The 14,404-nt window shown below is 46.8% G+C and overlaps 1 pseudogene; it reads right to left on the minus strand.

Moving 5' to 3' along the window:
* Positions 1-592: 592 nt before the first annotated feature.
* LOC134899804 (U2 spliceosomal RNA) lies at positions 593-730 on the minus strand (annotated as a pseudogene).
* Between the last annotated feature and the right edge of the window lie 13,674 nt (positions 731-14,404).

Consider the following 14,404-nt stretch of genomic DNA (forward strand, 5'->3'; position numbering starts at 1 on the left):
CCAAACGAAAATGTGAACGTGACACACTACGAAAAACATGAAAAAGTGCTAATGTTGTGCAGGTGCAAGTGCAAAAGCAAAACATATGTGGGCATAAATAAATAAATAAGCCCCAGCCAGAAGGCCGGGGGGGGTAAAAAATTATCCTTGCCCTAGCCAAAAGGCCAGGGCAAAGGATGTGGTGCACCAGAAGTTGGGGAGGTGAGCAGTGCAAAGTGCCTTACTGTGCACATGGTGGGAACCTTACACCAGTGCGGGTTCAGGCACCCCTGGCACCCCGAATGCCAGGGGCACGTTTCACCTCGAGCTTCTAAGCAGCTTCCAGCCTCTCAGCCAGACCAAGCTTCGTACTGCTCTATGCCAGGGTCAACCCCCAGTACAAGAGTAGATACTAGACCAGGCTGTTCCTAAACAACTTAGGGTAACACAAAACCCCTACGAAGATAGGAATACTCAGTTTTTCTCCACTCTCGACCAGGGGCCCGCCACACCCCGGCACGGTACTCCACAGGATGTTTCTCCATTCCACATCTAGGAACCTCTCACGCTCCTAGTGTGGGAACAGGTACTCCACCCCATGTTTCTCTACCGCAGATACTTCACCGGGCCGCTCCCTATACCACATAGGGGCATATTACTCCCCCATGCAGTAGGGATGACCGGCCCAGTTTTTCTCCACTGATAAGAACAGATACTACACTTGATCTTAGCCAAAAGGCCGAGAAGCAATTGCTCCAGCAGCAGCTGTCTCATAGCTATTCAGTGACAATCCCCCTCAGACACAGGAAACTTTGTTTTTACAGCAGCAGCAGCAGCCATCCCACAACCGAGGCCCCGCCCCTCATGCAGGCTCCGCCCCCTCCACGGCCCGCGATTCCCCGTTCCTCTCCTCAGGGACTGGGATTATTTTTCCCTGACAGCAGCGGCACCATCCAAAAGACGAGGCACCGCCCCTCTCACAGGCTCCACCCCCTCCCACGGCCCGCAGTGAGACCACCAGAATCTCCTCCAGACTCCTGTGGTAAGACCCTTACAAATGGTTCAGTTACACTACACCACTCGACCACTTATAGAATTGCTTAAAGAGATTCCGTTGGATGTATACATTTTTAATATTCAGTGAATTATATGCTTTACAATTATGATACACGTGCATATACACACTACCTTTTTTTTTTTATATGGAGGCTAAGAATATTTTATTCAAATAAAATCTCCTTTCATATGGGGGTGATGAAGCAGGAGAACAGCTACTGTATATTTTCAGTTATACCCCTTTCAGACTGCCCGAGGAGGGTCGCACCCCGGAGCCTGACATGGGAGCTTCCAGTGTGCGACCCACCCCAGTCGCCCACATGATCTCCAAGCGCCGCCCGTCAACACATAGTGAAAGGGAAATGGGTCGCATCGACCCGGCTCCCGTTCACACCGCACAGCAAGCCGGGTTGAACATGTTTTCAACTCTGCTCGCTACCTGAGTTGGAATACTGGGTCGCTCAAACCGGTATTTCAACCCTGGTACCTTTCAGACCGCACATTCATGTGCCAATAACACGCGTTTGTAGCTGGCGGTCTGAAAGGGGTATTACTGGTGCTACGCAAAAAAGAGCCTGATCATTTTCTTAATGGGTCACACTCAGATTATTATTACAATAAACAAATCTCACGTTTTTTCAGGGTGCGAAATATATCCACCATCGGACCATATACGCTATTACACTCCCTCTACCACCATGAGGATCCAGTACAGAGCTCCTACAGGTAAGAGCTCTGTGTAGCCACCATGGGATCAGTAGGAGATCCCGGCGGTCCCGTTGCCATTTTCAAAGCTCATCCACCAATATGACAAGTGCAGTATTTTTCCATTAAAATTACATTCTATGTTAAGTATTAAATCTACCCAGCTCCCCTGCAAGGGCAGCAATGCAGGGAGGCGTCTTGCTGGAGACGCACTATTCCCTCTCAAGATGCGTTCGGGATGCGGGCAGCCAGAATCTTGGCGTCGGAACCCCGACACACAGGCAGAAGATCGGTGGCGAAATGCTGACACTGGAATCCTGACACCCGCATCCCAAACAAACGGAAGTGTGCACACACTGTTAGTGTTATGCCGTGGGGTGGGGGGTAGATTTATGCACCCCCAGGGAGGGTTAGGTTTAGGCACCCCTGAGGAGGGTTAGGGTTAGGCTGCGGGGGAAGGGAGGTTTAGGTTTATGCACCACCAAGGAGGGTTAGGGTAAGACTGCAGGGGAAGGGGGGCAGGGTTAAGAGGCATAAAGAGAGGGTTAGAGTGGTATTGGGGGAGGATAAGTATAGTTACTTAGCCCCTGTTGGCCTCGGTCGGAATTCTGACCGCCGACACTCCAACCGCCAGCAAAGCCTATAACACCCCCCACTCTGCTGCTATTCACTGCTGCTGTGCCTGTTAATCTATATGATAGGCAGCAGAAAAGCAGCAGCATCAAGGCGCTTCAGCGCCAATCCCCAAGTGCTGCTGCTGTAGATAAGATTTTTTTTCCTGCTAGCCTTCTAGCATCCAATGCCCCATCGAAGGCCCCACTGCTCCCCCTGGCATGGATAGGAAAAGATTCCTTTTTAAAAGCTTCTTCTTTTACCTCCCCTTTCTCCTATCTCTATACCTTTTTGTCCTCTTTAAGTTCTTTCCTTAACTGCTTCATCCCCTGTTCCATCACATCGCCTCCCACTCTCCTTCCTCTGCTTCTTCCACTGTCCACTCCCGGTTGCACCTTTCTGCGCCTGATTCTCCTACTGTTGGAATTATGAGTATAAGTGGCATTTCTACTGTGGGCATTATGTGTATAAGGGGCACTACTACTGTGGACATTATGTGTATATGCGACACTACTGTGGGCATTATGTGTATAAGCGGCACTACTATTGTGGACATTATGTGTTTAAGCGGCACTACTACTGTGGGAATTATGTGAATAAGGGGTACTACTATTGTTGGCATTATGAGTATAAGTGGCACTACTACTGTGAGTATTATGTGTATAAGGGGGACTACTACTGTGAGTATTATGTGTATAAGGGGGACTACTACTGTTGGCATTATGTGTATATGCGACACTACTACTGTGGGCATTATGTGTATAAGCAGCACTACTATTGTGGGCATTATGTGTGGAAGGTGCAAGACTGCAGTGGGCATTATGTGTGACTACTGTGTGTCATTCATAACATGAATGAGGGACACTACTACAGATGTGTCCCTGTACATCTTGGCTGCGGGAGGCAGCGTGTCTGCCTGCTGTTGCTGTCCCATTCATTGCTATGGGGTATATATATATATATATATATATATATATATATATATAAATATATAAATATATATATATTTTTTTTTTAAACGAGTACTGGAAATAAGGACTCGTGAGGCAGGTCTTCCGGTTAAAACACAGTGTCTTTACTGGCATCAGACACTGTGCATAGCATACACAGGCTTATGCCTGGTCACACAAGTGCATAACTGAAAATAAGCAAATAAACACAAAAAGTCCTAGCACTCCCTGTGCTCAATCATCAGTCCGCCATGCTCCCCTGGCACAGCCAATGTCATCAGTCCCTGGCGCTATCAAACTGCATCCCACTCGCTGGCCCCTAACGGGCATCAGTGCACGGAACTCTGGGTGAGCGGGAGTTTTAAACTATTCCTGTTCCCAGTGATGAGTTCCTGCTTGATCTGGGTAATCCACAAAATCCAGAGTTCCAAATCTCTACTGCAGCTGCAGAATGTGCAGGTCTTGTTTTCTTCTCCCTTGGAGGGAGCTGATCTCACCAGAATGTGGGCAATTGTGGTGAGACACAAGCCCTCTCACCACAATATAAACACACAATCCCGCACCAGTGTCCATAGATTTTCTATTTCCGTCCCTTCTAACAAATGTACATGGTACATTAATTTATAGTGCACCTATATTACTACTCTTTTTTTCTTTCTTTATTGCTGCTTTTAATACTATAGCTTTCACCTGCCACTGCAGGACACACCCCTGAGTGGCAATAAACACGCCCATAGGTGGAGTTATATACATCCTTTGGGCGGAGCATGACACGCCCCTGCAATGGCGTGTCATACTGCTACCACCTGGAATCTCCCTGAAACTAGTTTTCAAAAGTAGGCAAGTATGCTTTTAGCAGCATTGCACACACTAGGCCGCCGCCCTCTGGGAGTGTATCTTAGCTTAGCAGAAGTGCGAACGAAAGGATCGCAGCGCTGCTACAAAAAAATATTGTGCAGTTTCTGAGCAGCTCCAGACCTACTCCTAGCTTGCGATCACTTCAGACTATTTAGTTCCTGTTTTGACGTCACAAACACGCCCTGCGTTCCACCAGCCACGTTTACGTTTCCCCAGCCACTCCTGCGTTTTTATCAGACACGCCTGCGTTTTTACACACAGCCCCCGAAGACGGTCAGTTACCACCCAGAAACACGCACTTCCTGTCAAGCACTCTGCAACCAGAAGTACGACTGAAAAGCGTCGCTAGACCTTGTGTGAAACTGCATCGGCTTTTGTGAAAGTACGTCGCGCGTGCGCACTACGCCCCATACGCATGCGCAGAAGTGCCACTTTTTTACCGAATTGCTGCACTGCGAACGAAAGCAGCTAGCGATCAACTCAGAATGAGGGCCCTAGTACTTGTGTTATACCAATTTCTGGGTGAGATAAGCGTCAGCCAAGCGTCTCTGTTACAGCAGCTTAATCTGCAACTGCGATGCAACTAGGATGCAAAATTTGAAAACAGATTCGCTACGCTATCCGTATTGGAGCGTCTAAGTTGCAGTCATAGTAGAACAGACAGCCGACACTGGGGTATATTTACTAAGGTCCCGATTTTGACCGAGATGCCGTTTTTTCTTCAAAGTGTCATCTCGGTAATTTACTAAGCAAAAATCACGGCAGTGATGAGGGCATTCGTAATATTTTGAAAGTCCTTGGAAAAAATCACGAATCAATACACCATCGGTCAAATACGCCTGCAATTTGGTAGAAATCGGTCATTTACTAAAAAGTGCAAAGCACAAACACTGCCGACAATAGCCAAACACTGCCGTGCTAAAATACAAATCGTGAAAAAGTGCTAAAATAAAAACAGACCTGCTTTTTTATCCCGTGTTTGTATAGGCATGCACGGATCCATGAGATCCGTGCATGTTTATCAGTGGGAAGGGGTGGGAAATGTTATAATTTTTCAAAAAAAAATTGCGTGGGGTCCCCCCTCCTTAACCAAACCAGCCTTGGGCTCTTTGAGCCGGCCCTGGTTGCAAAAATATGGGAAAAAAATTGACAGGGGTTCCCCCATATTTAAGCAACCAGCACCGGGCTCTGCGCCTGGTCATGGTTCCAAAAATACGGGGGACAAAAAGCGTAGGGGTCCCCCGTATTTTTGAAACCAGCACCGGGCTCCACTAGCTGGACAGATAATGCCACAGCCGGGGGTCACTTTTATACAGTGCCTTGCGGCCGTGGCATCAAATATCCAACTAGTCACCCCTGGCCGGGGTACCCTGGGGGAGTGGGGACCCCTTCAATCAAGGGGTCCCCCCCCCCAGCCACCCAAGGGCCAGGGGTGAAGCCCAAGGCTGTCCCCCCCATCCAATGGGCTGCGGATGGGGGGCTGATAGCCTTTGTGAAAAGTGTTTGATATTGTTTTTAGTAGCAGTACTACAAGGCCCAGCAAGCCTCCCCCGCAAGCTGGTACTTGGAGAACCACAAGTACCAGCATGCATCGGAAAAACGGGCCCGCTGGTACCTGTAGTACTACTACTAAAAAAATACCCCAATAAAGACATCACACACACACCTTGAAAGTATAACTTTAATACATACATGCACACCAACATACATACATACATACTTACCTATGTTCCCACGCAGGTCGGTCCTCTTCTCCAGTAGAATCCATGGTGTACCTGTAGAAAAAATTATACTCACATAATCCATGGTTGAAGGCTCCTCTGCTTGTAATCCTTTTGTAATCCACGTACTTGAAAAAATAAAAAAACGGATACCCGACCACGAACTGAAAGGGGACCCATGTTTTCACATGGGACCCCTTTCCCCGAATGCCAGAAACCCCCTCTGACTGATGTCTAAGTGGGTTTCTTCAGCCAATCAGGGAGCGCCACGTTGTGGCACCCTCCTGATCGGCTGTGTGCTCCTGTACTGTCTGACAGGCGGCACACGGCAGTGTTACAATGTAGCGCCTATGCGCTCCATTGTAACCAATGGTGGGAACTTTCAGGTCTGCGGTTGACCGAAAGTGACCTCACCGCTGACCTGAAAGTTCCCACCATTGGTTACAATGGAGCGCATAGGCGCTACATTGTAACACTGCCGTGTGCCGCCTGTCAGACAGTACAGGAGCACACAGCCGATCAGGAGGGTGCCACAACGTGGCGCTCCCTGATTGGCTGAAGAAACCCACTTAGACATCAGTCAGAGGGGGTTTCTGGCATTCGGGGAAAGGGGTCCCATGTGAAAACATGGGTCCCCTTTCAGTTCGTGGTCGGGTATCCGTTTTTTTATTTTTTCAAGTACGTGGATTACAAAAGGATTACAAGCAGAGGAGCCTTCAACCATGGATTATGTGAGTATAATTTTTTCTACAGGTACACCATGGATTCTACTGGAGAAGAGGACCGACCTGCGTAGGAACATAGGTAAGTATGTATGTATGTTGGTGTGCATGTATGTATTAAAGTTATACTTTCAAGGTGTGTGTGTGATGTCTTTATTGGGGTATTTTTTTAGTAGTAGTACTACAGGTACCAGCGGGCCCGTTTTTCCGCTGCATGCTGGTACTTGTGGTTCTCCAAGTACCAGCTTGCGGGGGAGGCTTGCTGGGCCTTGTAGTACTGCTACTAAAAACAATATCAAACACTTTTCACAAAGGCTATCAGCCCCCCATCCGCAGCCCATTGGATGGGGGGGACAGCCTCGGGCTTCACCCCTGGCCCTTGGGTGGCTGGGGGGACGGGACCCCTTGATTGAAGGGGTCCCCACTCCCCCAGGGTACCCCGGCCAGGGGTGACTAGTTAGATATTTGATGCCACGGCCGCAAGGCACTGTATAAAAGTGACCCCCGGCTGTGGCATTATCTGTCCAGCTAGTGGAGCCCGGTGCTGGTTTCAAAAATACGGGGGACCCCTACGCTTTTTGTCCCCCGTATTTTTGGAACCAGGACCAGGCGCAGAGCCCGGTGCTGGTTGCTTAAATATGGGGGGAACCCCTGTCAATTTTTCCCCCATATTTTTGCAACCAGGGCCGGCTCAAAGAGCCCGAGGCTGGTTTGGCTTAGGAGGGGGGACCCCACGCAATTTTTTTTTAAGTTTAAACATTTTTTTTTTTTTTTTACAAGGCGCACAATGAAGCCCTGCACGGATCTCTCAGATCCGGCCGAGATTCATTGTCTTAAAGTCGGCAGTGTTTTACAAGTCACTCACGTAAAACACTGCCTAATAAAACGAATGACATCGACATCGGAAAAACCGAAAATGCAGAATACGGCAGCTTAGTAAATTAGTCGTAATCAATTCAAAAAGTTGCATATTTACACTTTCGATGTCATTCGTGATTGAACTTTGACCTCAAACGGGAAAATACGATTCTTAGTAAATTTACCCCACTGTGTAGCGTATGCAGTACTCTGGCACTAATTTATGTATGGAAGGAATTGTACATCTGAAAGGAATCAGTAATGCAAATTCCGTATCATTAAAATTCCAATGCCACAGGAGGCGCCTATAGGAGATAGATGTCTCCTGTTAGCATTTATGAAATCCGAGCGTTGCGTCCGTCAATCATGCCGTTATTGACTGGGGACTGCGAGTGATATCGCAAGACCCGTTCTGCATAGGCGCAGAGCAGGTCATGTGCTTGTGCGGACCCCCATACAGTATATTTGCACATAATAGCATATACAGTATGCCCTTTGTACACAGAACGGGTTCCTGACGGTCGCTATACCGACGCCGGGATCCCGAGGGAGGACACAATCTCGGCGTCGAAATACCGAAGCCAAGCGGGATGCCGGCATCAAAATGCTGACAGCGTTAGGGTGCAGGCATGGAAAGGTTAAGATTAGGGACCAGGGAGGGAGGGTTAGGGTTAGGCACCAAGTGGGGAGGGATAGGGGTGGTCTTCAGGTTGCCGACTGTCGGGATCCCGGCGCACAGTATATCGGCGCCGGAATCCTGACAGCCAGCATACCGACAGTTTTTCTCCCTTGTGGGGGTCCACGACCCCTCTGGAGGGAGAATAAATAGCGTGGCGCGTATAGCACGCCACCGTGCCCGCAGCATGGCGAGCGCAGCGAGCCCCCAATGGGCTCATTTGCGCTTGCCATGCTGTCGGTTTGCCGGCGGTCGGGCTTCCGGCGCCGGTATGCTGGTCGCCGGAATCCCTGCCGCCGGCATACCATACCACACCCAGGGATAGGTTTAGGCAGCAGAAAATGCGTTAGGGTTAGGGTCATAGGCGTGCGCAGCACATTTTATTAGGGGGTGCACCGTCGGAGGGGTGTGTCTAGCACCGCCTTTTGGGCGTGTCTAGCACCATCTATTTACGGTCATCATAATATAAAATATCCACCCTTGTTCCAATCCTAATAAAGCAGATACATTGTCAGATGTTGTGGTGCGCACCAAACAAACACCCCTGATGGCACTCACTGCAATTACGCTGCTCCTCCTCAGCCTGGTCTGGCTGCCCCTCTCTTTCCCCTGCAAGATGCAGCAGCTTACTGATAAAGCTAAATATTTATCGTGTATATAACCCTTTATGAGGTCTAAGAACACTGTACGCTATCTACGTAAGAAGTACCGTAAGGGTACGCAAGTTGCGTATCGATCGCTTAGCCGTGATCGAGACGCTCAGGCGTCACGTTCACTCACGGCCAAGTGATCGCAGGCAGGCAGACTATTGGCTGTTGACTTATCGTAATGATTCGCTATAGCGTAGCAGCGCTCGGGACCACGAGGAGATCACCAGCGATGCAGACGCTCACAACGTTAAACCTTTATATCTATACCTTTAACAGTGAGATACGCAGTATACCTTAGTGTAGAGACAGAGTGTAAGTGCAACCTGGTGTAACCTGATTAACTACAAAGCTGCTTGAGCGTCACCGACGCTCAGAGAATACTTAACACTATAAAGAATACACAGATACCTGGGCTTAGGGTCCGAAACCTATTATGTGTATTATGACTATTATACTTGCAAAAGGAATCACAGTACAAAGCATACACTACAATATAACATAAACCAACTAACCAGATAACTACACAGGAAATACAATACAATACAATTCAAGTCTAATCAAGGAAAAATACGAGAGAAAGAGAAGAGAGGGAGAGAGAGAAATGGCTCACAGTAAGACAATATGATTACGGAGAGAACTTACGCACAAGGGGAACGATCGCATGCGCCTCGATATCCAGCTCCCGATTATCAGCAATGAGAACCGTTGAAGAGAGTGAAGTTGGATATGGTCGGCCTGCTATTTATGCCCCACACACAATACAATTCAATGGTCCCTACAATCTCATTGTTCATTGGACACAGGAATTCGGCTTCGCATTATAACAAAAGGTCATAGGTTGATTCATACAGGTGGGCTGTGACTATTTCCAACTGCTCAGGTGGGAGGGAAACTGGGTTTCCCGCCGCATGGGTAATAAAGTGCAAATAAAGTAAATGTTCATAAACTTCTTATGTCCATAACTATTCGCACGAGCGATTGATCTGCTTCAAACCAACACCGGAATATTTCTAATTAAATATTCTTCCGATGGATACTAAACACCACTGTATTACTCCTATCTGACCCTTCGTATCAAACAAAGAGGGATTTCTCTGTTCATAAACATTCTATATTAACCAAACTTTCAGAATCTATCAAAGGGACCATGATCTACAAAATACATTATTAGTGAAAATATGTAATGATTGAGTCGCACGCTACAACCACATAAACTCTACCGTAAATACGCATACCACGCGCCTGCGGGTGCCCGCGACTGTGAGTATGCGCACGTACGGGAGAGCGTACGCATGCGCATACCTGTGTGAGAGCGGACCTGTGTGAGGTGCAAATATGGTAGTGTGCATAGAGATATTTTTCTGACTTTGACAGTCCACCCTTTGGCAGTCAATAATAACTGCCACTTCCTGAAAACATTTCAAAAGGAGAAAAATATATGTCAGGGGTTAATTCATTTCCATGGTTGGGTAAGGGAGGAGAGAGGAGTAGGTGGGAAGAGGGTATGACCTAGTGAGATAGCAGAAGCATGTGTGTATGAGTCCATGTTTGGGGGGTCATGTATCATCGTGCCGTACGTGTTGTAAATCAAGCTTCGAGGTATTGCGAAGTATACATTTGAATTCCTTCTTATCCCGTGGTACAGGTCTGTGGATGGGCTGTCAAACTTTACCGAGCTCTTTTCGGATTTTGAACAAAATGGGGAGCACATTTTAGTTGATGATACATGAATGGGGGAAAATGTGATTGCTGATATCTGTGCCTGTATTCCCTATACTATGTGTGTCATTACCTGAGGGTTGTAGAAATGAAGAAAAGACATAATTACGGTAAATGCGGTGGTATTCTATGTCAGAGTAATGTACATCTGTCGGTTGAAGTTTTGTTCGGTATCAGTTGAAAGTCGTCTTCTTTGCGCTGTTTTGCTCATTAGGCGTGAGCAATAAGCTTTGTCAATGCCATTAGATTTACAAAAAAAAAATGTTGGGCTAGCGTAATTTTAAGAATTCTAGGGAAACTGGGGATCCATGGCAAAGTTCATCAAGTGTCCATATCTCAAGTGGTCAAAACTTCTTCTTTGGTCTATCCGTTGTCTGTATAGCGTCTCATCAACTTCCTCGTCCAAGGGGGTCTTGTTATCTTGGAGAAAAACCAGAAAAACAGGTGAAAGAAACGGACCGTAGAAATCGCATTTTCATCACATCATTGTTTCTATCGTTGGGTCGTAAATCAAATCCAGGTTAATTACAGTTTCCTCACTCCTCAAACTCATCACTCTGGTACTTTGTTTGCACCTCATTAAAGCCTGCCCGCATCTAAATATCAATCCAATCGATATAACGACACCTAAGATACATAGTAGAAACTTCCCAACATCCATTATGACTCCTTGAGCCCAGTCTCCTAAACCAGAGAACCAATTTCGCGGGTTCAACCATGACACCCAACCAGTCAGCTCATTACCTACAGCAGCAAGAGTGAGATTGTGTTTTCGGCGAAATTCCCACTTTAATTGGAGAATATCGTCCATCTTTTGGTCTATGACCTCTACCGGATCCTCGGTGCTATTTGTGATATACGTGCAACACTTCACGCCGTACTGTGTTGCCAATGTAACACAATATCCGCCTGTCACTGCTGTGAGGTAATTAAGAACCATTCTATGCTGTACCAGTTCTGTTTTATAAGCTTGAAGTTCTCTTCCAGTGTATCTAAACGTGTCATCGTACATTTCAGTGATATTATCTAACAAATTGGCGAGTGCGGAAATGTATCTATAATTCATCACTCCTCGAGCGGTGCGAGTGAAATCTAACGCCACCAGAACCTGAATCCCGGTGGATTCATGGATCAGATCAGAGGCCGGATGCTCTAACCTTTCTGACAGTTGTCTTTTAACAAGGTGCTCGTAATGAGTGTGAGTATAAGGAGCTTGGGCACCACGGTGTATGTCTTTCATTTTGTCATGTGTTACAGTCATTACTTCAGGCAATACTCTTCCAATATAACACAATCCTTCAGAGTTTGGGGCAAGCCACTTGTACGCCTTTCTCCCGCATATGAAATATGCATCATCGGGGAGAACATATGGGACGGAGAAGGACATGACCATATTACACACCTTCCATGTGAAATCTCCTAGCCCTAATTCTTCCATCTGCTTAATGCACGTATCAGGTTGTACGATATGTGCACAGTATCCTGGTGATACTTCTCCAACTCTAGTAATCCTATTTCCTAAGGTGTATCTATACCGGAAAGATTTTCCTCTACTGGCTATGTGGCGTACAAGCTCTGTATCTGTAGGCATTCTATCTGCTCTATGTGAAAAGGTCATGGTGTGGTTACTCCATGATACTTCCCAATTTCCCGGCTTTCTGGAATTGGAGATGTTAAAACATAATAGGGACCTATCCACGTGGTATTGGTGGAGCTTCAAACTAGGAGGGCTGGAGATATTAAACCTCCGGTCCACCGGTCTCCCACCATTTAACTCAAGTACCTCCCCTATCGTTAAAGGAAATGGTACTAGCCCTGATTTGCTATGACCCTGAGGTACTTGAGAGCATACCCAACAATCTGTTTTGTTTAATACATTACCCACTAAGGAGTGATAATCACTCAATGGATGCCGGTCCATATGGATATTAAAACTGGATTGGCATTTCTTAATGCACCCATCTTCAATGACATTGTTACAGAGCCTACAGATACAGTTTTCTTCAGCTAACAATCCGTCACAATTTCTTCTATGGTCAATGCTATCGGATCGTTTTCTGATACTCGCCTTTGCTTGTCGGTTAGGTTGATCTTGGAAAACTACGCCTCCATCTTTATCATCAGAACTCATTCCAGAACCTCTATCGACCTCCATGGTACTCTCGCCGGAACAGACTGCTCTGGTCAACATCATGGTCAACAGGAAAATCCGGATCACAGTCTCTTGGGGCAAGTCCATCTTTGAGGAGGAGACGAAGAAGAATGAGAAGGAGGAAAAATACATTTGAGGGAGAGGGGATGGGAAGTGGAAAAAAACAATAAAAGGGAGTGGGGAGTCGACAACAGCTCTCGGTCTTCAAGGCTCAGGTGCCGCCTCAGTCCTCCTGGAACAGACACTCCAGTGATACAACCTCTACCGTCTGTTCCTTATCACAGGACTTCTCTGGATCAGCAACCTTCTTGCAGTGGGATGAATGGACCCAAGTCTCTCTCTCAGCAACCTTCAATGCTGTCGTGCTAGTCAATAAGACCTGGTATGGTCCTTCCCATCTGTCAATAAGGCAACCTGAGCGTAGAAAATTTCGTATCATTACATAATCCCCAGGTTCAATGTCATGACAATTACTATCAGGTAGATCAGGAATCACCAACTTTAGATTATCATTTTGATTCCTTAACTGTTTACTCATGTTAATCAAGTACTTTACAGTTACTTCATTGTTACATTTCAAATCATCCTGAGGGTTAATCATGACATGCGGTTGTCGACCAAATAAGATTTCAAAGGGGGACAGATTAAGAGGGGACCTGGGAGTGGTTCTGATACTGTACAATACAATGGGTAAAGCTTCTGGCCATGTCAATCCTGTCTCTGCCATCACTTTACTCAATTTATTTTTAATAGTGCTGTTCACTCTTTCGACCTTCGCACTCGCCTGTGGACGGTACGGAGTGTGCAGCTTGCTATCAATTCCCATCAACTTACACATTCCTTGAAAGACATCACCTGTAAAATGGGTACCCCTATCACTTTCGATTATTCTAGGGATACCATATCTACATACAAATTCCTGCACAATTTTCTTAGCTGTAAACATAGCGGTATTTGTAGCTGCAGGAAATGCTTCGACCCAATTCGAGAAAACATCTATACAAACAAGTACATATTTCAAATTCCGACAAGGGGGTAATTGAATGAAGTCAATTTGTATTACCTGGAAAGGGCCGCCGGCAGGTGGGATATGGGATGGTTCTGTAGGTATTGCCTTTCCAATATTCTTTCTCAGACAGGTAAGGCATGACATTGCTCTTTTACTCGCATGAGAGGAGAATCCTGGGGCGCACCAATAGGCTCTTACCAATTTGCACATTCCCTCCTTGCCTAGATGAGTCAGCCCGTGAGCTGCTTCAGCCAGACATGGAAGATATGCTCTGGGGGCCACTGGTTTACCATGTCCATCCGTCCAGAGTCCTGAGGACTCTTGGCCACATCCCTTTGCCTTCCAGACTGCCTTTTCCTGTGTGGAACACAAATTTTGCATTTTACACAACTTCTGTGTGTTGATGGTATTGAATACCATCAGTTGTGTGGTGTCTGTCTGTATGGGGGTAGCAGCTGCTAACTTAGCAGCTTCGTCTGCTCGGCTGTTACCAAGTGATACCGGGTCTTGGCTATATGTGTGTGCTTTACATTTGATAACAGCCACTCTGTCGGGTTCCTATATCGCTGTTAGAAGCCTTTTTATGTGAGCTGCATGCGCTACCGGTGTACCAGCTGCCGTCATGAAATTTCTGAGGCGCCATAGGGCTCCGAAATCATGGACTACCCCGAATGCGTATCTAGAATCGGTGTAGATATTGGCTGACTTACCCTTAGCCAATTCACATGCTCTGGTTA

Source organism: Pseudophryne corroboree, chromosome 3 (genome assembly GCF_028390025.1).
Source record: "Pseudophryne corroboree isolate aPseCor3 chromosome 3, aPseCor3.hap2, whole genome shotgun sequence".
Taxonomy (NCBI): Eukaryota; Metazoa; Chordata; class Amphibia; order Anura; family Myobatrachidae; genus Pseudophryne; species Pseudophryne corroboree.